The following is a 24,224-nucleotide window of genomic DNA, read 5'->3' on the forward strand; positions in this document are numbered from 1 at the left end:
GCACCTCCCTTTTCCCCTACCCCTCACTTTGGTACCTTGGTGTCTTCTCAGGGTTGTTATGACTACCAGGACACTCTTCCCAGACCTCATTGAGATTGCAGTGATGTGAAAACCCTACCTAGATTCTAGCCAGCTGGGCAGGGGCCTGGCAGCGGGGGAAGCCCAGTTCCCTAGGGCACCTCACCAGGCCTCCAGTGCTCTCTAGGGCCAGGCTGGCTGAGCTTCAACTGACTCATACTGTTTTTGACTGGGAAAAATAAAATTTTTAAATGGCTTCTGACCAAATGGGGAAAGTGGATGTGGGAGGAAGAGAAGGGGGACGTTAGCCACACCCTAGGTACATTTGCCAGCAGCAAACTGAGATGGGCTTAAAGTGCGGCTGGCCTCTAAGACGCCTCCTTCAAGGGGCATTCAGCACACCGGTCTCAGGCTCTGGAGGCCCACCTGCTTCAGAACGTCAGCTCCATGTCTGTCTAGCATTGTGACTTAAGACAAACCCACCAAGCTCCCTTGGCCTCCATTTTCTCATCTGTAAAATGGGATTGTAATCATTAGAATAACCTTTATAAGGTTCTTGTGAGAGTGGAATGAAAACATGCTTAGCACTGTGACTGGCATGTAGAAAACACCAAATATTTATTATCTGTTATTGTTGTTGTTTGTCAAAGTATTGTTGTTAATAATAACTATAAGAAGACTTTGGAGCAGATATAAAGTCTAAAATGCAGGCTGTGATGAAAGGGAGATGCTATATAAGAAAACTGCTTTTTGAATTGCACATTATGTCCAGATATTATTATTAGTACAAGTGTATCTATTGTTGTTTTGTCTTTGAAAAAAAATGCTGGAGCACAATTTTATGATGTTGAGTCTATGTCCTTTGTTGTTTTGTTTTTTGTTTTGGAAAGAGGTTTATTACGTTGGCCTTTATTGGAATCTTGTCTAGTGAATGCATGACCCACATTGATGACCCTGGGTACCAAATGACTGGACAGCACCTGGCAAAGAAGAGCCATTATTTCCATGGTCACTATTGTTTAAAATGTTTATGGTAAACAATACCTGATAGGAAGTTCTTAGAGGTTTATTGACAGTACACTGTCAGGAATGCACTGAGTTATTATTTACTCTAGACCTGAGAAATTCTCTCTCTCCAAGTTTTGTGTCTTGTATAGCTAAATAAATATAAAAAATTTCCTTAGAATTTGATATAAACAGCTACCATTGTCTTCACAAATATGTTAGAAATATTTTCTTAACAGCAGCTACTTGACCGTTTTGTTTTTTGTCTCCATTCTGTACCATTGCTCTGTCTCTTCGCATCTTTCTGAAAATAAAAGTGAGCCAAATTCACCATTTGAAAACCACATAGATACTTTTAGGCAGAGGTTGAAAACTCTCTACCCCCTGGCTGCATCTGGCTTGCAGATGTGTTTTGTTCGGCGCTCATAGTGTTTTAAGATGTTTAAATTAGTGGCCAACATTTAAAAATGGGTGGATTTTGAATCAAAATCCAGATTTCCAGCTCTTCGTGAAAAATCAAAGGTCTGATGGGCCTGGGCCCATCTTCCTTGTGGCAGTGCGGAAGAGTGGTGGTCCCTCTGCTGGGAGCTTGTTTCTCCAGCCTGCCGCAGGCTGGCCCAGCCTCCCTGTACCTTTCCATGGCCTGCTTAGCCCCTGTAGGTAATTGAGTTTGTAGTCTCTGCTTAATATAACTAATACCCCTTAGATACTGTGCATCAATTTAGAATTATTTCCACTAGCAACTGTGACCATAGGTAGGAAGGATATTTTACTTGCTAAGTTGTCTTTCTTATGATAGCTCAAATGGCTATAATAGTATTTTAGGCTCTTTTGGATTTAATAGAATTACCTTCTCTCCTCTCTGTGGGATTTCCTCATTAACAATTTTAAAAAAGTGTTCAGCAAGGCTTATATATCAACATAAAATTTTAAATAATGCAGGATATAAATTTCAATAGCTACTATTGAAGGGAGGTTGCAAACAAGCGAACTGCTTTAATTCGGTAATTTATGATGGTGTAAATTTGAAAAATAAAAGATATTTATTTTTTTTTTTTTTTTAAGAATAAAATAATTAAATAGTTGACCTTTGGCAGAGTCTTTGTTGAAATAGGCAAGGGGTTTGAGCTTCTTAGAACTTGAGACCACTGCCTTCTGGAGTCTTTCCTCAGATGAGTCTGTGCCTCCTGCTAGCTAGTGCACGCTCAGCACTGTGGCCACATGCAGAGGGCAGAGAGAAGACTCAGCTTCCAGTGATGGTCACTGTAGTCGGGGGGCCCTTGCAAATACCAAAATTGTTAAAAATTACTATTTTCTGAGCTTTTAAAAACTTTTTTGTTTTTGTCATCACAAAAGTAATAAACACTTGTGATAAATTCAGACAACACTGAAGTGCTTTAACTTAATTAAGCAACAAAATCTTCTGTAACCGCCCTCAACCTTTTCCAACCATTCCTCAAACATAAGCACTTTTGAGAGTTTGCTTCTTATACTCCTGGACTTTCGTGTTTGCTTGTTTCTCTCCACCCCTACCCTTTGCCCTCAACCACAACACAGGTACTTTCCCTTTTATTTTCTAAAGATAGACTCTCCCTGTGCATGGTGTTCTACAACTTCCTTTTTACAGCTGTCAATTATTTTGGTTATTTTTCCAAGTCCATATGTAAAGATGAATGTACTTGTTACTGTTAAGAGTTGTCCTCCATGTTATGGTTGTATGTTAAGTAAATTTCATTTTGTATTGGTAAACACTCAGGTTGTTTCTGATCTTTTGCCATTGCAGCCATTGCTGCTGTGGAAATTTTTGTGCACACATGTGAACTTTTGCATGAAATTTTCTTTGGTATAGATACATAGAAGTAGGACTTTCGGTTTAAATGGTTTGCTATTTAAAGTTTGAATCCATATTGCCAAATTACCCTCCAAAAAGGCTGTACCAATTCATGCTCTTCCTAGGAACATCCCATTATGGCTTTGCTAATCTAGTTTTTGCTTAAATGTGTATAAGAAAAGTAAATCTTAAAAGCCTCACAAAAAGTGCCATCAAAATTACATGTTTATCTTAGAAAAGCATTCAAAATATATGTCTGTAGATTTAATTATATGATTTTTTATATCTTGACTTTGATGATGGTTATCATCCTGCAAGGTGACAAAAAAGTTCCCTAAATACTGTACACAATTATTAAATAATTATTAAGGATATCAGTTGCACCGGGTAGCCTTTGGAAGAATTACAGCCAAATCACAGCTTCCTTTTCCACAGTTCTGCCAGATTGGCTTGTCTTTCCCACCAAGGGCTTAGCCATTAATACTGAGGCTGGGTCAGCATTTGCAGGGGCCCTGCCAGGGAGTACCAGGCCTTGGGCCCCAGAGACCTGGGGAGCGAGAGATGGCAAGTGACTGCTATGAGGCTGAGATACAGTTTTTGCCTACAACACCCCATGGCTTTTTCCTTTACTGAGCTAGATGAGGAAAGGAAAGGGAAGTGATGTTCCCAGACTTCTGGTGGTCACTTTTGTTCATAGATTTCTCACAGGAGTGCTAACGCTTAGGCTCATGTTCATGAAGGTTTGAAACCTTAGCATTTGGGAAGGATCTGCAGATTCTCAGCCAGGGGCCTTAACTGGTAGTTGTGAACTCTTGGTCCAGGCTATATTTCAAGACTCCTTCTTAGAAAGAACAGGTCAGGTTACCACGTGCTAACTCCATGTGAAATTTTGAATTCTACCTTCTCTAGCCCTCCTCTGTGGCTCCGAGCTGGTATCTGGCATTTGCAAACAGTTTACCCTTTACTGGCTTCTTAGAACTAGCCTCACTTTTATGAGGCTGAGTAGACTTGATGCCCAGGCCATTTATCCTTTGAGGGTGCCCTCAGCTTCATCAGACCCATGCTGGGCAGTCTGGCGTAGTGGAAAGAGACACTTGGAGCCAGACAGACCTGGGTTTAAATCCTGACATCATCACATTTAATAACAGTGTGACCCTTTGGCTGATGACCTGACCTCTTTAAGCATCAGTGTCTCCTTCTACAAAATAGGGACAGTAATTCTTTCCCAGGGGCATTTTGAAGTATATACGAATTAATATTTGTCAGGTGCCTCTCAGATGTTCAACACAGAATGAACGGTGTATAAATATGAGTCCTCTCTCATCTTCCTGCTGTAGAGGGAAAATTCCTTGGGGATGCTCCAAGCTGGTGGCTACTGGCTGAGGATCCTGGAGTGAGAGGAAGGCTACCATGTAAACCCAGAGATGAATCATACACAATGTGTATTCTCAGGAGCTTAGTATTTGATATGGGAGCCTAACAAGCAAATAGTGTGTCCAGTAATAGGAATTAATTAATAGAGGAAAGACTAACCTTCTAAGTGGGTGGGGTTGAAAAGTAGGTGGGGTATTGAAGGTTCAACAGGAGTCTGACAGAGAAGACAGACTATAAATAATTAATATACAGCTGTATCCACTAGAGATAAAGTTACATCGTTTTTTATGTACATGTTGACTTCTTTTGGCCTTGCCAATACACTGATATATTCAAATTCAGCTCCTCTCTTTTCCCCTTTCCTTTTCCCTTCACTTTGCCTCTCCCCCAGCCCTGCCTTGAAATATTCAGCCACTGAAAATTTCTTAAAGAATTTCTTTATAGTTTAGTAAGTCCTCAGAGGATACTAATTCACCCTACTGAGATTTTACAAGAACTTTGGTGTAGCTGGGGTTTTCTTTGCATTCCTTTTTCTACAGTAAATATAAGTTCTTCTGGGTTGCCCAGCAATGAACAAACTACCAACCATTTGATGTTTACTGCGTGACTGCTGTGTACCAAGCACATGTGCCATTTCACTTAGTCCTCAGAATGTCAGAGCAGCTTTATGAAATGGGCTGCCCATTCTTTCTTATGGATGAGGAAACTGAGGCTTAGGGAAGTTAATATACTGAATATTATACATGTAGTGAGTAGGAAAGCCACAGTTCACCTCCAGGGTCTTTTTCTCCCTCTTTGCTGCCTTGCTTGGGGTTCAGCTTCTAGTAGGTGGACAGCAGACGTTTTTCTGAACATATGAGAACACTACCTGCCATGTGCCAGTCAGTTTGATTTGTGCTGCTGGTTTTGTAACCCACATGAGGCAATGACAGCTGCTCAGTTACTTTCCCAACTATTAGTGGGGCCCCAGGGTCACACATCAGTCATAATTGACAAAAAACACAATTTCCCTTTCCTCTCAACTTTTATTTCTAAGGTACTTGTAAGCAGATAGATTAGATTGTTAGCTTTTTAATTTTTTGCTTTGTCTCTGCCCTTTAAAGACTATGTGAGAGAATACACAGTGCCCTGAGAGCCTGGCCTGGAAATCAGAAACTTAGATTCCAGCTTCGGTTCTGCTGGTAACTCCTCAGTCATTATGGGTAAATAACATTCCCTTTCCAAAACTACTATATTGTGTCCTTGGTGCAGTCTGGGGTTCGGGTGGTCCTAGGGACCCTGCCTACTGCATGAACCTGTATCAGCTGTGTGAGGCTGGAAGGAGCTCGGCGTTGGTGTTGGGCAGGCCCAGGTGAGCATCCTGGCTCCTGTACTCCCCAGCTCTGTGACCTTGGGCTAATCACCTGACTCCCTGATGCTTGTCCTTGTCTGCAAAGGAAGGCTAAGAGGACCTGCTTCCCAGGATCACTGTCCAGATTGAATGAGAAGGAATGTTGGCTTCCTTCCCTCTGTCTCCAACTCCTGAGTGCACTGGTTTTGGACTAACTGGGTGTTTCAGCAGTTGAAACCAAAACACCTTCATTAGGTACAGGGTTCATTATACCTTGCAACACCCTGAGATACTCACCATTTAGATTTCTTGAAGCTCTTTTTTGTTAAGAAACTCCTCAAAGGAAGATACTCTTCTGCCCCGTTGAGCTTTATTAGTGCTTCAATGACAGCACCTTAGTTTTTCACTTTCCCCCTGCAGACAGAAGCTGCAGTGTGAATCAGTTTGCATTCATATAATTTATTCTGCATTTCTTTGCAGAGAGGAAAACTCCATTCATTTAGCAAATGTCCGTCATGCCCAGACCTTATGTTAGGTGAAGGGATTCAGAGAGAAATAGAGTCACTGACCTCAAGAAGCACACAGGGAGGAAAGGTATAAATACATAAAGTGACACGTGGGTTTGTCCTGTCACCAACGTATGCAGTAGGTGCTGTGGGAGAAGAGAGGATGACACTAGTTCTCTCTTGGAGGACCTCATAGAGAAGAGGTGACTTGTGAGCAAGTCTTTTTTATTTTTTGGAGAGAGGGTCTTGCTCTGTCACTCAGGCTGGAGTGCAGTGGCACTATCCTAGCTCACTGCAACTTTGAAATCTTGGGCTTCAAGGGATCCTCCTGCTTCAGCCTCCCAAGTAGCCGGAACTACAGGCATGTGCCACTTGCCTGTCTGATTTTTTTTTTTTGTAATTTTTTGTAGAGACAGGGTCTAGCCGTGTTGCCTAGGCTGATCTTGAACTCCTGGCCTCAAACGATCCTCCCACCTTGTCCTCCTAAAGTGCTGGGATTATAGGCATGAGCCACTGCACCAAGCCGTTGTGAGCAAGTCTTAAAAGATGGGTAGGAAGGAGTCTATCAGCTGTAGAAGTAGGAAGGGCCCAGGCGGAAGGAGCACAGTTCAGAGGCTGGAGCCCTGGTAGGAGGTGACACACTAGGTGCATGTCTGGAGCGGGAGCCAAGAGGTGGAGGACCTGAGTGGCTTCATCTTGGCAGTCACCCATATATTGGCAAGTCCCAAATCTTTGTTACCAGCCCAGATTGTCTTCCCGAGCCCCCAACTCCCATACCCACTGCCCATTCAGCAGCTGACTGCATGTTGAAATGTAGTGGTCTTCCCAGACACAACGTAACTATACAGAAGTCTTGATTTGTTCTTAAAAAAACAAACACAAAACTAACCTTGTTCCTCCTCAGTCTTCCCCATGTTATGAGGTCCCATCATTTTCACCTGGCTCCCCAGGCCTAAAATGTGGGCATCATCTTTGATTCTGCTTCCTCCTGTGTCCTTCACATCATCTGTTTGCAATTCTTTTTTTGTTTGTTTTACTGGTTTTAAAAATTATTTATTTATTTATTTGAGACTGAGTCTTGCTCTGTCATCCAGTCTGGAGTGCAATGGTATGATCTCGGCTCACTGCAACCTCCGCCTCCCAGGTTCAAGTAGTTCTTGTGCCTCAGCCTCCCGAGTAGCTGGGATTATAGTTGCGCGCTACCACTCCTGGCTAATTTTTGTATTTTTAGTAGAGATGGGGGGTATCACCATGTTGGCCAAGTTGGTCTCGAACTCCTGACCTCAAGTGATCCACCTGCCTCGGCCTCCCAAAGTGCTGGGATTACAGGCATGAGCCACCGCACCTGGCCAATTTATTTATTTTAAATTAACACATAATAATTGTACATATTTATGGGGTACATAGTGATGTTTCCATACGTATAATCTATAGTAACCAGATCAGGATAATTAATGTATCTGTCATCTCAAACATTGCAATTTTTGACAGCTGTTACTGTATGTCCTGGAAGCCACCACTGCTCCTTATTATTATTATTATTATTATTAGTTTCTTTGTCAACCAAACAGACAAGACCACTGCTCTCTACCCTCTTTCAAATCTCCACTGTCTCTCAGCATGTCTCTGTCAGTTTTCTATGTAGGCAAAGAGATCTTTTAAAAAGCAAATATGTGTCATTTCCCTGCTCTAAACTCTCCAGTGACTTTCTGGCATCTTTGGAATGGAATCTAAACATCTCGCTGTGGCCTGCCAGCCCCTCCTGCTCATCTTCTCTGGTCTCATCACTTGGCACTTTCTGCTCACTCCATTCCAGCCGCTGCATCTTTCTTACTGTTCCCCTTGTTGCTTCATGGGCTTTGCACTTGCTGTCCTCAGCCTGGGCTGCTCTTCCCCAGACACCGCCTGGCTCACCTTCACTCCATGCTGGCCTCTGTTCAAGTGTTCTCCCACCTGTCTGAAAAAGCACCATTCTGCCCCCTCTCCCTGCTGCTTCAACCATTCTGTCCTACCTTGCTTTGGTTTCCCTCATTAGCACTCATCACTCCCTGACTTCATATGATATGTTTGTCTGTCTTCTTGTTTACGGTTTGTCTTACCCCACGAGAATATAAATCCATGAAGATGGGACCTGGTCTTATCTATTGCATTCAGCACCCTAGGGCCTGAAACAGAGCCTGGCACACAGTAGGTGAACCTGAAACAGGAGGTGGGTGGATGGACAAATGACTGAGTTAATGCATACCTGCATGCAAGCGAAGACTTTGGAGTTTATTTCATAGGCAGTGCAAATCTAGTAGACATCTTTCAGGAGGTGAGTGACGTGGTCAGCACTTTTATTTTAGAAAGCCAGCTGGTGGCAGTGTGGGGGCTGGACTGTAGGAGGGAGGCAGCAGAATTACTTTAGCGGTTGTTAAAATTGTCCAGGAAATTGATGCTGAGTGTTGTGCTAGAGCTGTGAGGATGGAGAAGAGGGGACAGATGACAGGACCTGAAGATCTTTGAGTGTCTTTGATTTCTATTGGGATAACTTGGTGTAGTGATTCCTTTATAAGAAAAGCAGGAGGGGACGAGCTGGTCCAGGGAGAGACTGTTGACACTCTGTGGTGTTTTTCTCACCAAGCAAACCGAAGCCCTGGGATGCATGTTCTCTGCAGTGGCGTTGGCTTTCTGGGGAGTGACTTTGCTGCTCCGCAGCCTCCCCTGTTCCATTTTTTAATAAGAGAATAGTCAAGATGGTGGTGTCAGTGAGTGGGAGTCTTCTTCCTGCAGATGGATCCATTGATCTTTGCATACTCTAAGCCACACTAAATCATTGGTTCTTTTCTCTCAGTGGGTACATTTCACCATATTTGATTCTGCTCTGACAAATGCTGCTTTTTTTCTTTTTCTTTTTCTTTTTTAAAGAACACCTAGACTGTGCTTAAGTTCCAGGTGGGGTTTACAGATAAATGGGGCTCCAGCATCTCCCTTCTTACAAACATGCACAGGAGCCTTTGCTGTCCTTGGGTCTCAGGGAGGCAGACCGGCAGCAGGCACACATTCCTGGCCCAGGTGTAGCCATGCTGTCTGCTGCTGCCTTTTGAGACCCTTTGTGTGTGTGTGTGTGGACTTGAATGATTCCTTCTTTCAAAAATTCAACCCTCTCCAAGTTTTGATGAAAAGCCTTTCATCTCTAAGTAAGCACATTATTTCCCATCTTGATGAGGTGTGTCCCTCTGTGTCCCTCTGTGTCCCTGAGAGTGTGTCATTCCAGCCTTCTAAATTTTATTGTATTTTTTTTATTTTTTGTTTTTTCAGACTAGTCAAGTGCAGTAGTGAGACGTGGGGAAAGAGTAGAACAAGGGGCCGGGTGCGGTGGCTCACGTCTATAATCCCAGCACTATGGGAGGCCGAGGTGGGCGGATCACGAGGTGAAGAGATTGATACCATCCTGGCCAACATGGTGAAACCTCGTGTCTACTAAAAATACAAAAATTAGCTTGTCATGGTGGCACATGCCTGTAGTCCCAGCTACTCAGGAGACTGAGGCAGGAGAATTGCTTGAACCCAGGAGGCGGAGGTTGCAGTTGAGCCGAGATCATGCCACCTCACTCCAGCCTGGCAACAGAGTGAGCCTCTGTCTTAAAAAAAAAAAAAAAAAAAAAAAAAAAAAAAAGTAGGACAAGGAGTTTGATCTGAACTATCAATGGAGATAACTCACTACCTTTGGACTAGCCTCATCCCAGTCCTTTAAGCCTGGTCCAGAATTCCTAATCCTGCTTGTCAAGCCCTTCAAAGTGAAAAGTGAAATGCTGTACCATCTGTATAGCTGGATGCTTACCTCCCACCTCTCCTCTCCCTTCCAAAGGTTCCGATGTCATAGGAATCTACACTAGAAGGCTTCCTGTGTGCCGGGCACCGTGGTAAGCACTTCCTGTGCATTCTCTCTAATCCTTACCACTTTGAGGATGTAAGCATTATAATCTTCTTTTACAGATGAGGAAGCTGAAGCTTGCCACTGCTTAGTAGTTAAGAGTATGGGCTTACAGCCAAACAGACCCTGGATTGATTCTCAACTAGCTGGGGACCTTGGGCATGCTACTTAATTTTTTTAACCTTTTTCCACATTTAGAAGATAAAGATAATATGTAGATAGATAATATAGATTATATAGGCATTTTATATATATATATCTTCTATATTGTGAAGATAATACAGAGTTGTGATAAAAAATTAAATGAAATGACCAGACATAGTGGCTCACTCTTGTAATGCCAGCACTTTGAGAGGCTGAGGTGGGAGGTCACTTGAGGCCACGAATTCAAGGCCAACCTGGGCAACATAGTGAGACCCCTTCTCTTTTATGGAAAAAAAAAAAACTAAGAAAAATAAAATTAAATGAAATAACATGTAATTTCCTAAGTACATAAGTACATGCTTACTGTGTGCCAGACATTGTGCTATTAGCAAATAATAGCTCATCGCAGATGCTGTTATCATCGTCATCATCATCATCATCCCAAAGTCACGGATTGAGTCTGTATGTGAGGCCCTGCCTGGCTCCAAAGATTCTGTTTTTTTCTCCTGTTGCTCCCAAGTTCACCTGTCCCAAACTTTCTGGCCCCTAAGTTTACTTCCTTGTGCTTTTCTCATTGTGCCATTTGTCCCTGTCTGGGCAGTGGGCTCAAGCTAAGGCACAGCAGTTTTCCAGTCCCTTTGAGCTACTGACCTCTTTTATGTCATTGACTGAACAGTTTCCGGTGGCTGGATCGTCTGTGTAAGAGCTTGGACAATTTTTTCTGATTGTTACCATCATCGTGTTTACTGTGAAAGGGCTTCCTGTCTAGTTGTTTGTGTCAGCAGCATTGTCTAAATAAAACAGGAGTTGCAACAGAAGGGGTAGTCCTAGTCTTTTGGGGTCACAGATCACTTTGTGAGTCTGAAGAAATTTATAGACCCTCTCAAAAAAAAAAAAAAAAAGAAAAAAAAAAGCACAAGACAAATACAAGCCCAGCATTTTTCATGAGACGTTTTTCCTGAAGTCCACCCAGTGATCCCAGTTAACAGTTTCTGATCTGGAAGGCTATGTGCTCGTTTGTCACTGTGCTGCTCCTCATTCACAGCCATGGAGGGTGTGATGTTTCTGCAGGATATTTGTATTTAAGGGTTGTTGGGCAACTTGACAACGCTATACCTGTTTCATTGATACTATGTGCTGTTTGCATTTATTTCCCATATTTGAGATATGTATTTACACATGAGAACTGGCCTGGCCATTTTGATGAGATGTACCTGCTGATTTGCACATAAACTCAAGCCATTGCCTGCATCTAGAGGATAGACTGGAGAGGCTTTCTTGGCCCAAAACATCAGACTAGTAGGAATTTTATTACGAGTTATAGACTGAAAAAGGGGATAAACTTAGCTTCAGCAGGGTTTAATATTCTCAATTCAGGTAAATGTAAATCTCTACTTTTCATTTTAAACATTTTTGAAATTTCAGTCTTAAAAAATGCTTTTTTTTTTCCTTTCCAAGTTTCAAGGTATGGGTTTGGGAGAAGGCGGATTACAAACACTTTAACTCCTCGACGTCAGACGTGCAAACACTTTAACTCCTCGACGTCAGACGTGCTTATGAGCCTCTCTTTGGAACATTTCCAGTGAACCGTGGAGCCAGCAGCCGTAGGCATGATGATCGCTGGTGCCGATGGCCCCTCCACTCCCTGCCTGGCTTTTGAGGCCCTGCAGAAAGAAAGGAACCGAATTCTTTCATAAGGAAGGCCCCAGAATCCTTTCTTCTGCTGTAGCTATGCTGCCAGTGTCCTCTGTAGATGGAAATGGAACTTGGATTTTGGGTGCCAGAATTGAATTCATCACAGATAAGATTAGTTGATATAAAGCTCTTTCTGATGAGCAGTTTTTCCTTCAGAGTTTTTCATTTTTGCTGTTTCTAAATTATACAAAATAATAGACACTCGTTACAAAGGGAGGATCATAATACTCCATACCTGGTTTTGAATTCCACCTCTATCACTTATTAGATGCAGCCCTGGGCAAAATACACACCCTCTCTGAGCCTTGATTTTCTCATTGAATGGGAGATCTAATTGTTTTACGTCATAATATTGCTGTAGGGCTTGAGGGAGATTGGTATAAATATGCTTTTCTGAGAGTCTGGTGTGTATTTGGTTTTTTCAGTGAATATTTATTGAGTACCTACTAAGAACCAGTCACTGTTCTAGTTGATCTGGAACCAGTCAAGAGCAAAACAGAGTGTCTCCGCTCTCATGACGCTCACATTCTAATCAGAGGAGGCGCAAGAACACAAGATCACTTCAGTTATTAAGAAATTAGAAATTTCTGAGTATTTGGTTTTTTCAGTGAATATTTATTGAGTACCTACTAAGAACCAGTCACTGTTCTAGTTGATCTGGAACCAGTCAAGAGCAAAACAGAGTGTCTCCGCTCTCATGACGCTCACATTCTAATCAGAGGAGGCGCAAGAACACAAGATCACTTCAGTTATTAAGAAATTAGAACCCAGGGGTAGCATGAGAGTCATAGGAGGGACCCCTTTGCATCGGATGGCCAGGAGAACCCTCCCTGAAGAGCTCAATGCTTTGTAACCACCCAGGTCCCAAGTTTTCCAGGACTCCTACTTTTAAAAACACTGCCCCTCCAAGTGTGTAGGTCTCAATTTTGAGTTTGGAAAATCTGACCACATAGTCTCTTGTTCATTAATGGGCTTCCCATTTAGAGAGTGAGTTCCTGGGGCAGGAGCCATGTCACAGGACCTTTTGAAGGTCTCAGGGCCAGTGTGGATGACACTTGTCTTGAACACTCACCCAGTTGGGCTGACGTGAAAGCCTCATAGTGGAGGTGGGGGGTGATTACTTTCCAGCCAGAGCCCATTTTGCTCCACTGCTGCTTTGAACATTCTGGTTTCTAAGGTGCTGGAAGTAATTTCTCTCAGTGAGAGTGTGGCACACTGTCATCTTCTGATTCTCTGCATGCAGTTCTTCAATGACTTGTTGAGGCTGTGTGGAAGCACAGAGGCCAGGGCAGTTCCAGCTCACACACTGGCATTTGAACTGCAGAGCAGTAAGCCCTACACCTGACATAACTGCATTGCCTTCTTGGGGTACGGTACAGATTTTTAAATGACCATTTCAGCCTGCTGGGCTGGGCAACGGTGACCCAAACTGATGAGTCAGGAAGCCACTGAGCAGAAATGCAGGCTGCATCTGGCTCACCTGTCATGTCCATAGTTGACCTACTTTTGTTTGACCTTGATTTGCTCAGTGCAGTTAAAGATGCTGTTGTGAGTGTCCTTCTGCCACCTAATTTAAATAAAGCCCAACATGTGACAGCTCAGAGTCTTAAATGCACACACTACTTAGGCAGATGGACAGATGGGTGTGAGTGGTTAGCCTTTCACTTACCTCTGAATTGTAATTCTATCACAAGGAAAGGGCTTAATTTCAGGAACACGGAGTAATTATTTGAGACTAGATACAATGCCAAAGCAGCAGGCCTTGATTCCTTGCTACAGGGCAGCTTAATCAGGAAATGGCCTAGATGGCCGCCTTTCAAGTAGGTCCTTGCAGTAGCTTGGCAACAGGCACAGGGTCATAATTGGAAGAATTTGGCTCTGAGTGTCTGTGGGTGTTTACAGTGCACTATAGGGCAGGGCTTCTCTTATTTATAGAATATTTTGAGCAACAAGCAGCAGAAGGCTGAAAAGCCACTAAAATCTCGATTTATTTTTAACAAATTCCATTTTTCTCCTCATCCCAGAAGGAGAACTGAGTTATTAAAAAACAGTTAAAAAATACATCATTGCAGAGCATGCCATATCTAATTATGGGGTTGCCAGCATCGGCCTGCAGCCACATTTTAAGGGCTTCGTAAATCAACCATCCATTCAATCTGTGAACTTATATGACTCCTGTTCTCCATTTAGATGTAGAGCGAAATTATTGGCAAGTGGGTGCCGATCAGAAAAAGTTCTTCCCTGCCTAATTTAGGAGATGGGAGGGATAAATATAGAATAGTATACTTATGTTCTCAAAAGGAGATAAAATCATTCTTCATTGTCCATTATACTTAGCTGCACAAACATCCATCCCATTGCACTAAATATCCACTTCAGGGTTTTCACACATTGCAATGGCAGTTCTGTGCTACTCAAAGGCGCAGTATTGTGATATCTTGCTGAGCCTAACCCTGGGTGATTGTTGCTCACATAGTCATGAAGAGACATAAACCCAGTGCTTTTTTGCCTGTGTTATCATAGTCTACTAGAGCTACAAGATGGGCCTTCAGAGAGACACTAGTTTTAAGTACGTCTCATTGTAGGTGGGGAAGCGGAGGCCTAGGCAAGGGAGTGACTTGCCTAGGGTCCCATTAAGAGTCATGGCAAAGGTGGGCTGGGGCGGCAGTCTCTGTGCTTCTCTTGGCAGTGCCCTGCTGTGCTCGCTGGAGCTACTGTATTAAACGGATCTTATTTATACCCTTCGGGGGTTCACAGTCTTAGAAGACACAGACACGAAGATGGCCAAACAATCACCCCATGCATAAGCAGACCAAGTTATGTGTGTGTAACAGATTCATTGAGTGTTGGAGAAAATGAGAGTGGGGAATTTTGGAATCTATTTGGATAGCAAAGCGAAGGTAACATCAGTTGCTTTCTGACCCACTTGGGAAAAGCTTGTAGATGCTATAAAGTTTTCTAATGGAAAAAGGTGCAGTACGTTTGCCACGTGTTAGTGGGAAGGTAAGCATGATGTAGTGGTGGGTGGCAGGAGGCAGTGAAGGTAAGTATTGCAAATTTGGAGGAGCCCTGGGAATGGACTGTTGAGGTGATTTCATAGGAATACCAAAGGGAGCATAGGACTGGGCCACAGGCCAGAGACAGGCAATCCCGAGTTCCCTGGATTGCTCTGCCCTTTTCTGGGAAAGCAAGTGGGTGGCAGGAGTGCTGTGTTCCCAATGCTCTGGCCCCACCCTTGATAGGAGAATAATAACTGATCATGGTGGTTTTGGGTTTTTTCTGACCCTCTATATCTTTGAGTAGCATTCTGGTAGCTAATATCAATGGACTGGTGCCGGCCTGTGTGGTGAACCTGTATCTTTCTTGCCCTGGGCTACATGTCAGGCACAGTGCCTGAGCCAGAGTGGGCTTTGGGGAGTTACTTCTCTTTCTGAGTCTGGGAGGGGCAGAGGGACGAAGGGAAACCTTTGCTAGGGAGGGCAAACTGTGAAAGCCTCTGGAGAAGTCAGCTGTTGGGATGCCAAAGGCCAGGGCTTTTAGAGGATGCGAAGAGGCCAGGCGGGGTTGGTCTGGGCCTAAACTAAGGCTGTAGTGGCCAGCATGGAGAGGAACAAGTGAGGGGGAATGATTATGGGTGAGGAAGATATACTAGGGTTTGGCTATAGACAGACAACCAACCAGAGAGTAAAAGACAGTGACATGCTGGGACATGAACCACCTACTACAGAGAAGGTCAGAGGTGGGGAGGGAGGAATCGGGGCTGTGGGCAGATCCAGCAGCTGGGATCCAAAGTTGGAGCCCTTGGGTTTTTGAATCCATTCTTTCTGAGAAGAGATGGTTCATCTTCCTGCCCAGGGAGTTCCTAGCCGGACTGGACAGTGGTTCTCAAACATGGTGCCAGGTGTTGCCAGATAGGAAACAATTAGTGTGTCCACAGAATGTCCCCAAGGTCACCTACACATATTTGTTTTTCCTAATCTTTTGATACCTACAGCCACTTACCCGCTTTTGAGTTCTCAGAGTTGAGAATATATAAATTAGCAGTAACAAGTACACAGGAAATACTCGGAAAATGGCTGATGAACTTTAGTTTGGAAATTTCATTTTTTTCTTGGATCTGGATTATAATTTCAATACAAGCTAGCAATTTTTCTTGTTGATAAAATAGTTTCAAGTTTTAAAATTGTTTCTGTAGTTGATAAAAGTAACACTATTTCATGATGTAGGCTGCTCCTGCTCTGAACCAATTTTCAAAAAGCAGATTCTCCTCTTTCTCTCTATTACTTCTTGCTCTTGGACATTTCACTATGTTCCAGCAACTTTTCCTGTGTGTGACTCGTCCAGGAGACTGACTTGGGTAAGATCCAGGTCAAGGGGTTGTGTGGGTGGGTTGGAGGCAAGGAGGTGCTGAAGAACACTAAAACCTTTGCCTGAGAGGAGGCTGGGAAGTAGCCTGTGAATTGGAATGACCCCAGGCTTCCTGTCACAGTCACAGCCCATGGAGCTGGTGGACTTGATCACTCTATATTGTGTGCCCCCAGATAATAATGGCATTAGTCATCGATACTGTCTTTTTTTTTTATTTATTTGAGAGAGAGAGAGTCTCAGTCTGTCGCCCAGGCTGGAGTGCAGTGGTGTGATCTCAGCTCATTGCAACCTCCGTCTGCTGGGTTCAAGTGATTCTCCTCCCTGAGTCTCCCGAGTATCTGGGATTACAGGCACATGTCACCACACCCAGCTAATTTTTGGATTTTTAGTAGAGATGGGGTTTCGCCATGTTGGCTAGGCTGGTCTCGAATTCCTGACCTCAGGTGATCCGTCTGCCTTGGCCTCCCAAAGTGCTTGAATACAGGTGTGAGCCACCACGCCCGGCCAATACTCTTTAAATCGTCCAAAGTAAGAAAATGTTGATAACTTGTCATAGCCCTGTCATTTTACACATTCCCTGAATTATTGTCTGGCACCAGCAGGTGTTCCAGAAACACTTTTGGTTCTTTGAGCCATTACTGGTCATTCCTGTCCCCACTGCCACCACCAGATGTGGTTCTGAGAGTATTAAGTAAAAGTTTTGAGGGTTGTGTAAAGACTGGTGCAAAGTCCATCCTCCTTCCTTCAGGCTGATCAGCCACACCCTGGCTATCAGCACTTATTTACTTATTTTCAAAGTGACAGAATGGTCCAATGGGCAGGGGCCTAAGGGGTCACTTCCTCTAGCCACCCACCAGTGCAGGAGGATCCCATCTGTGCAGTGGCTGCCTGTGACAGGCAGTCTGCTAGCCCCACTCGGACATCTCCACACCAGACATGCTGCTCCCGCTTTATGGACATCTTTGGCTCTTAAAAATCCTCCTTTATTCTGACCCCAGATCTGCCTTTTGGCAGTGTTTCCTTGGTGACCTAGTTCTGCTCTTTGTAGCAACACAGAACAAAGGTCCATAGGCGTGGTGCAATTCCACCTTAGAAGTTTGAAGGTAGTGCTCATGGACCCACGTCCTTTCCCTCTCCAACCACTCTATCTCCCTCCACAAGGTTTATGTTCTCCAGTGCCTTCAGCCATTCTTTCTATGGCATGGCAGTCAGTATTAATCCCAGTAAAGGTGACATGTATCCAGAGAGTGCTTTCCATGGGCCAGGCACTGTTCTAAGCTCCGTACATGAATTGTCTTATTTATGACTTAGAATCACCGAGTGAGGTAAGCCCTGTCATCATCCTCGTTTTACCAATAAGGCAGCTAAGGAACAAGGGCTCACATCTTGTCCAGAACCACACAATCAAGCAGCAGAGCAGAGATTTGGGGCTGGGCATTGTGACTCCACAGCCCATGCTCTTAGTTGTGGTGCCAGAATATCTTACAGCCTTTCCTGCATAATGCTAAAAATAAGCCTATGGTGCACTGGACTTGGGCTGGTCCTGCTTTAACTTACTTTGCAAGAAATCATTTGACAGGAGCCTTAGTTGAACCATTTTCTACGAAACCTTCAGAATTTGTTTTGACAGAACAGACTGCAGGGCAGAGGCATCTGCCCTATCCCCAACAAATGGGTTCATCCTGTAGCTCTGCCAGGCCCCACAGGGTTCATGAAATGGTGACTTTAGATCGAGGTGACAAATACAGGGCTCTTGATGTTTTCTTTTCCTGAACATGGTGCCTGAGCAATAGGTTTCTTGTTTAAAGTGCTTAGTCATGGTTTTATGGCCAGAAAGTAGAAGGAGAGAGGTACCTAAGAATTGTAAAACTGGGTCACCTCTTCAAGTGCCTAATCCAATATTCAGTCTCAGAGAACAACTCCAGCAGTTACGGGGGTGGAGGGATGTGATGACCACCTACCCTCCAAAACTGGGATGTAGGTGCCAAATACACATTCTCCTGAAATGATCCCTGGTGCCTCTAGCCAGGCTCTTCCCGGAGTCTAGAGAAAGATGGCCCGTGACTTCGTCCAGAGTCTTTGCTTCCCGTGCTCTGGGATGCCTGGGCTTTTCTGGCCAGAGCCATACACTGACAGGACCAGAAGGGCTGAGATGCTGGGATTGAACCATCTTTCTCTTTGTGAGTTGCTTTTCAGATAGCACACATTCTCGTCACTATTTTCCAGAGACTTAAGCAGCAAAGTGAGGGACCCTGGGGCGTCGACTTAGAGACCTGGAGGGGAACAGCTTGAAGCAATGTAAAAAGCACTGGGTAAAATCTGGTTCTGCCAAAAATAGGGCTATGAGAGTTACCTCACTTCCCTGAAAGGTAATATCTTTATCTGAAAAATGGGGATGATAATAGTACTAACCCAGAAGATTGACAGGAGGATTAGATGAGATTCTGTATGGACATAACAGTGCTTGGCACAATTGTCTAGCAGTGAAGAAAGATAAATATGAGAATAATAACTTCCTTCTTCCTCCGCTGTCTATTCTAGTCCAGTCTGCCATTGGGTTTTCTCTGTTGTTTTGCGTAAATAGCTAACCTCTCTGCCTCTTTTTGTCTGTAGAAATGCTACCGGTTCTGAGTGGGTACATCGCGCCCCCTATAGGACATCATGGGAATGTGTGTGGGTGATCTGGCTGTCACAGCAACTCAGACCAGGCTTTATTGGAGGAAGAGGGGAAGGCAGAGGTGCTAGATATAATGCTTGGGGAACAAAAGATTGCCCAACACCTGCACAGTTGCCTAATGCTCAGTGCATTCATGTAGGCAAAACCCTGCTTAAAATTATCTGAGCCTGGAATCTGACTCCAATTAACACATAAACACAAATAATTTTTGCATGTTTTTAGTATATACTGAATTTTCTAGGAACACAGCTACCAAGTGTGTAAGAATTTGTTATGAATAGGTTTGTTCACCTATTCATAGCACCTATTTGTTATGAATAGGTGCAAGCATTTCATATGTCTTTCATGATGTTTTCTGGTGTAGCAGTGCCTCAATACTTGCATATTGATTTACATATTGTCTTAGTTTTAACTATATTTCCTTTCTTCTTTGTATTACAGTTAGGGCATTATATTGATTATTTTTGGAATTATAAGTGTTGTAATGTTATATTGTTTACAGATTTCAAGACAGCTAAGGACATATTTAAAATATTTTATTGCGTCTTTGAAAATATGAGAGAGCAAGAGAGAGAGTGTGTGCACATGCACGCACATGCTTACAAATTAGCTAGAAAAATTCTAAGACAGACTTTAAATAAAAAGAAATGGTTTCATATCTCTTAGAAATGTCCTTTTACATAAGGATATGTAGTAGAAGTCCAAATTTTTAACTGCATTCATTGTCAGAGAAATGAGGTGTTTTGATGTTTCCCCTGTCCCTTTTAGAAAATATATAATCCTAAAAGAGCCTGAAACAGTTTCCATTGTCATATTTTTTCATTTTTGCCATCTCTGTTTTTTTTCACTCCTCCCACCTGTGCATATATATATTTAAGAAGTCCCCATATAGACTTTTAAAGAAAGAAAAGCCAGCCAGGCTCCCCACTCTTTACTAAGTTTGTTTTGATTGTTTTGTGTCCTCTACCTGCACCTCAGCCTGAGTCAGACTGACTCTGGGAGCTGTGGGCAGGTCCAAGGGAAAGTCAAGGAGGTAATGAGGCTTCTCGTGGGGGTAACTTGTAGGCCAAGTTGGGTGGGTGAAGTCAGTCTACCAGAAGCTTCCTGCTCAAGCATGGGCCTCTACCTGCCCTGAAACCTGAGGGCTCTTCCGTTGGACCACGAAGGTCTGACATCCAGGAGGGTCCCCAGGAGAGAGCAACTGTCACTAGGGAACATGCTGCCCAGCACTGACTGTACTGAGCAGCAATGTTGTGCGCCTGTTGGGTTGATGCTATGGATAGCCAGGCGTTCAGAACTGAACACAACACCTAAAAGGCAAACATGAACTGTGAATGTGCCAGTGTCATATGCTGCCTTGGTGGTCATGTGTGGGCTGGCAGTAAGCATTTGGTCCCTTAACACTCGCTGTGTTGGAAATTTCCCAAGGCTTTCATCTAGGGTAGCTGGTGTGTGATTTCCCTGTCCTTTGTTATTCCTATCTGAAAACTAGTTGAAGTCTTTTCTATGATGTTGATATAGTTACAGAAAGCCTGAATACTTACTACTAAGTTTTACAGTTCTGCTTAGTGCAAAAGTAACACAACCTCATAAGAGAAAGTTTGAAACAGGTAGAGAAATTGAAAGATGAAAATCACTACCCATTGTCTCAGCCCACAAAGACAGCTACCATCAGCATTTCCGTTTACTTCCTTTCAGTCCCTTCTGTGTTTATGAAATTTTATTACATAAGTAATTCATGTCCAATATAGAAAAAGATGGAAAATTGAGAAATTATAATGTTAAAACAAAAATGACCCATCTCACCAGTTGGAGATGTCTTAATATGCTGGTGAATGTTTTCTTGTCTTTTTTCTATAGACACATAAGAAGATTGGGAAATATTGTGTATATAAGTTTGAATCCTTTTTCACCAATGTATATCAATGTATATCAGTTCACTAATGAATACTAATTAAATGAAAATTTGTTAAATGTATATCTATTTTTATCTATTGATATATTAACAGATACCAGTGCATATCTATTAAAAGAGTACTATGTAAGAGATGATATTCTTAAACATAAAATTTAATTTAGACATGAAATTACTTTGTCAAAAGCTATATCAGTTTATATTCAGATATACAGTGTACTGACCTGCCCATTTACCACATCTTCACTAATACTGGTATTATCTTTAAAATAGAATCTTCGCTAATATGAGCAGTGAAAGTGGCATATTATCTATTCAATTTTGACTGTTATGAGATTGAGCATGTTTTTGTATACTTACTGGTCTTTGTGTTTCATCTTTTGTGGTTTCCTATTCATATTCTTTGCTTAGTTTTCCACTGAAGTATTTGCTTTTTTATTGATTTATAGGAGATTTTGTTTTGTTTTGTTTTAACTCAGAAAAGGTAGTATTGCTTCAGTTGTCATAGCGCTTTGGAGTCAGACAGACCTGAGTTTGAATCCTGGCTTTCCTACTTGTGAACTGAGGAATTTCAGGCAATTTATCTGACCCCTCTCAGAATTAATTAGTTCTTCCTTGAGGACTAAACAAAACAACACTGACTAGCGTGAAAAAAAAGCCTGGTATGTGGTTTCTGCCACTAGTTTTTGTGTTGTTATTTTTGTTGTGATTCCTGCACTATTTTCTCAGAAAAATGACCTTGAGCTCTACGACTCATGCCTGTTCAGACCCACAGAAACATGATACTCACTATATCCAAAGCTCAGAAAAATGAAACTGAAATCTCTGAAGTTTGTGGGTTGTTGTTTTTTTTTTTAATTCTTCTTGCCAGAAGGAGACAAATGAAGGAAAAAAACAAGCTGATTTCGTTTTCATTAAGAGGAACTTGGGTTATTTCTGGGATCAGGCAGGATACATTCAGACCAACATGTTAGATCTAGGGCTGGGAAGATCCTGAGACTCGTTATAGATTACATCATCTTCCTCCAAGTGCGCTTGCCAGGCAAATGGACAAGTGCATTTTAGAAACGTTTTCAGTTGTTCACGTTTAAACAGAAAGGATCTCCTGGCTTTTAGTTAACCCATTGAACAGATGTGCCATTCCGCCAGCACATTGGTTATTCATGCCCTTGGTACTGGTTTTTGACATCTTTGCACCATAGGTGGGAGGAGGGATGGGTATGAGCCTGCCCTGCTCTCTTTCTCCTACTTGGGACAGAGCTGTTGCTTTTATTTGCTGAGTCACTGAAGCAACAGAGCATGTGCAGAGTCCCAGCCCGGAGTTGGGCATATCTGGGTTCCAGTCCCTGCTCTGGCCCTTCTCAGCCGTGTGATCTTGGACTAGTTGCCTTACCTCTCTAAGCCTCAGTCATCTTCTATATGATGTCAATGCCTCCCCCAAAAGGTCATTATGAGGACCGAAGGAGACATGTCAAGGCAGGAACCATCCTAGGCACGTGTTTGATGCTCAGTAAATGTGACGTGGTCAGTGTTCAGAGGGGTGGGGGTGGCAGGTGACTGCTCTGTTTCACCTCCACTCACAGCAACAGGGCCTGTGGTGTCACCTAGACATCTCATAGGCATCCCATGCCGAACATGTCCCAAACCAGCAGCTCCTCCCTGGATAGGTGGATGGCGTCCAGGGCCCTCTTCCTCCAGCTGTCACATGGGGCATGTACCTGGAAAGTGGCTTTGCCCCCTTGGCTGGGGGCCTTTGTGCAGTTCATGGACTGGGAGTCACCCCCATGTCTAGAGCGTCAGGAAACCCATTGGCTATTCCTTTAGAGCATACCAAGAATCAACTTCTCAGAACATACCAAGAGTTGACTTTTTTCACCCCGCCATGGCCACTCAGACTGACTCCCCTTACACCTCACATCCCATTGATCAGCACAGCCCCTGGAAATATGTCTAGAATCCAGCTGCTTCTCATCACCCTCACGCCTAATACTGAGGGCTGAGTCACAGCATCTCTTCCCTGGACTGTTGTAGCTGTCTCCTAACTCAGCTTTCTACCCTGCCTTTACACACACACGCAGGGTGTCTTCTCACCACTGCAGCCAGATGTAAAAACTAAGAGGGATCATGTCACTCCCCATTTTACTCAGAGTCAAGGCCAAGATCCTTACTGGGGTCTTCAAGCCCCCAGGCCTGGCCCTTTGACTGCACCCCCACCTTCCTTAGCTGTCTCCTCTCCCTGGTCCCCACAAGTCACTGGTCCCTTAGCACTGGGCAGCTCCCTGTGGCCCTGTTCACCAGCTGTCCTCTGCCTGGAACACCTCTGTCGCCTCTTACCTCCTCGTGTCCAGCCTCCTTGGGGCCTTCCTGACTGCCTCCCTCCCATGGTCTGCCTCCTCCCCATCTCTGACTTTCCTCCTGAGCACTTACCGCCACCCAGCACCCGACTTACTTGTTTGGTTTTCTTGCCTTCCTCACCAGGAGGTGTGCCAGATGAGGACAAGGATTTTTGTGTCCCTACCCCCATCCCCAGCACTGCCGTGGAGAGCAGTGCCTAGCACTTGGATGCCCTCAGTACATATTTGTTGAGAGATTAATGAGTGGTCATGGGCCAGCGCACCAACAGTGTCTTCGTTGTTACCAAATTGTCCCGAATTAAAATTTGGCTACTACATGCAGTTTGTGGTGGAAATTTACTCAAATTACCAATTCTTTCACCGAAGAAATTACCTGGCATATGTGGGTTCTCAATAAACTGTGTTGGATTGCCTCAAGGTTTTGGGGCAGTGGTAGCCATCCGAGGCCTCCTTGCCAGTCAGCCAAACCCTGTGCTGGGTGGGACATAACAGATACCCCCAGCATCCTTAGCTGATGCTACTGTGTCACCCCAGAATCCGTGGGGCAGCCCACCCCTCAGCAGCAGCTGTCACCCTGCTGGGTTCCCCTTCTCCTCCTGTGGGCTTCATCTCCATAGGAAATCATTGTCCTTGCTTTCTACATCTTATCTCCCTGAGCAACTCCAAAATTCTGTTATTCAAATCCCACCGACCTTTCTCATTGCCCTAGTCCAAGCTTTTCGGAGTTGTCTCTCTGTTTTATATTAAAACAAAGCAGTTGGACTCTTAAAACTCCATTCACTTTTCAAATTCTTTTGAGTCCTCAATGCTTCCTGCTACAAAATGCTGCCCTCTGGAATGCCTTCCAGACCCACCCCCAGGACACCTGTAGCCTTCCCTGCAGCCACTCTCCTCGACTCCTTCCTCGTTCCCAGAGGTCACTGTCCTGGATCTCTCCAGCTTTAAGTTCCTTCATGTCCTCTTGCCACCCCTGCTGTCACCATCTCTGAGTTCCTGCATCCCCAAGATTTCAACCTGAGTTTGCATCTCCTGACATCACTTTTCCCAGCCTTCGCCCTTTTCAACCAGCACAAGGCCATCCACTTCCATGG

At 43.8% G+C, this 24,224-nt stretch overlaps 1 protein-coding gene across 18 annotated transcripts in view; it reads left to right on the top strand.

Moving 5' to 3' along the window:
- ARNTL (aryl hydrocarbon receptor nuclear translocator like) overlaps window positions 1-24,224 on the top strand; it is a 108,860-nt gene that overhangs the window by 37,824 nt on the left and 46,812 nt on the right. For 7 of the 18 annotated variants that reach the window (XM_030918885.1, XM_030918886.1, XM_030918876.1 and 4 more), the window contains one exon: window positions 9,915-9,969. The exons of the other annotated variants lie outside the window; for them this stretch is intronic. The gene's annotated coding sequence lies outside the window, so the exon portion shown is untranslated. The remainder of the gene's footprint in view (window positions 1-9,914; window positions 9,970-24,224) is intronic. 18 annotated transcript variants of the gene reach the window in all.

The sequence above is a fragment of the Rhinopithecus roxellana genome, chromosome 15, assembly GCF_007565055.1.
Source record: "Rhinopithecus roxellana isolate Shanxi Qingling chromosome 15, ASM756505v1, whole genome shotgun sequence".
NCBI classification, from domain to species: domain Eukaryota; kingdom Metazoa; phylum Chordata; class Mammalia; order Primates; family Cercopithecidae; genus Rhinopithecus; species Rhinopithecus roxellana.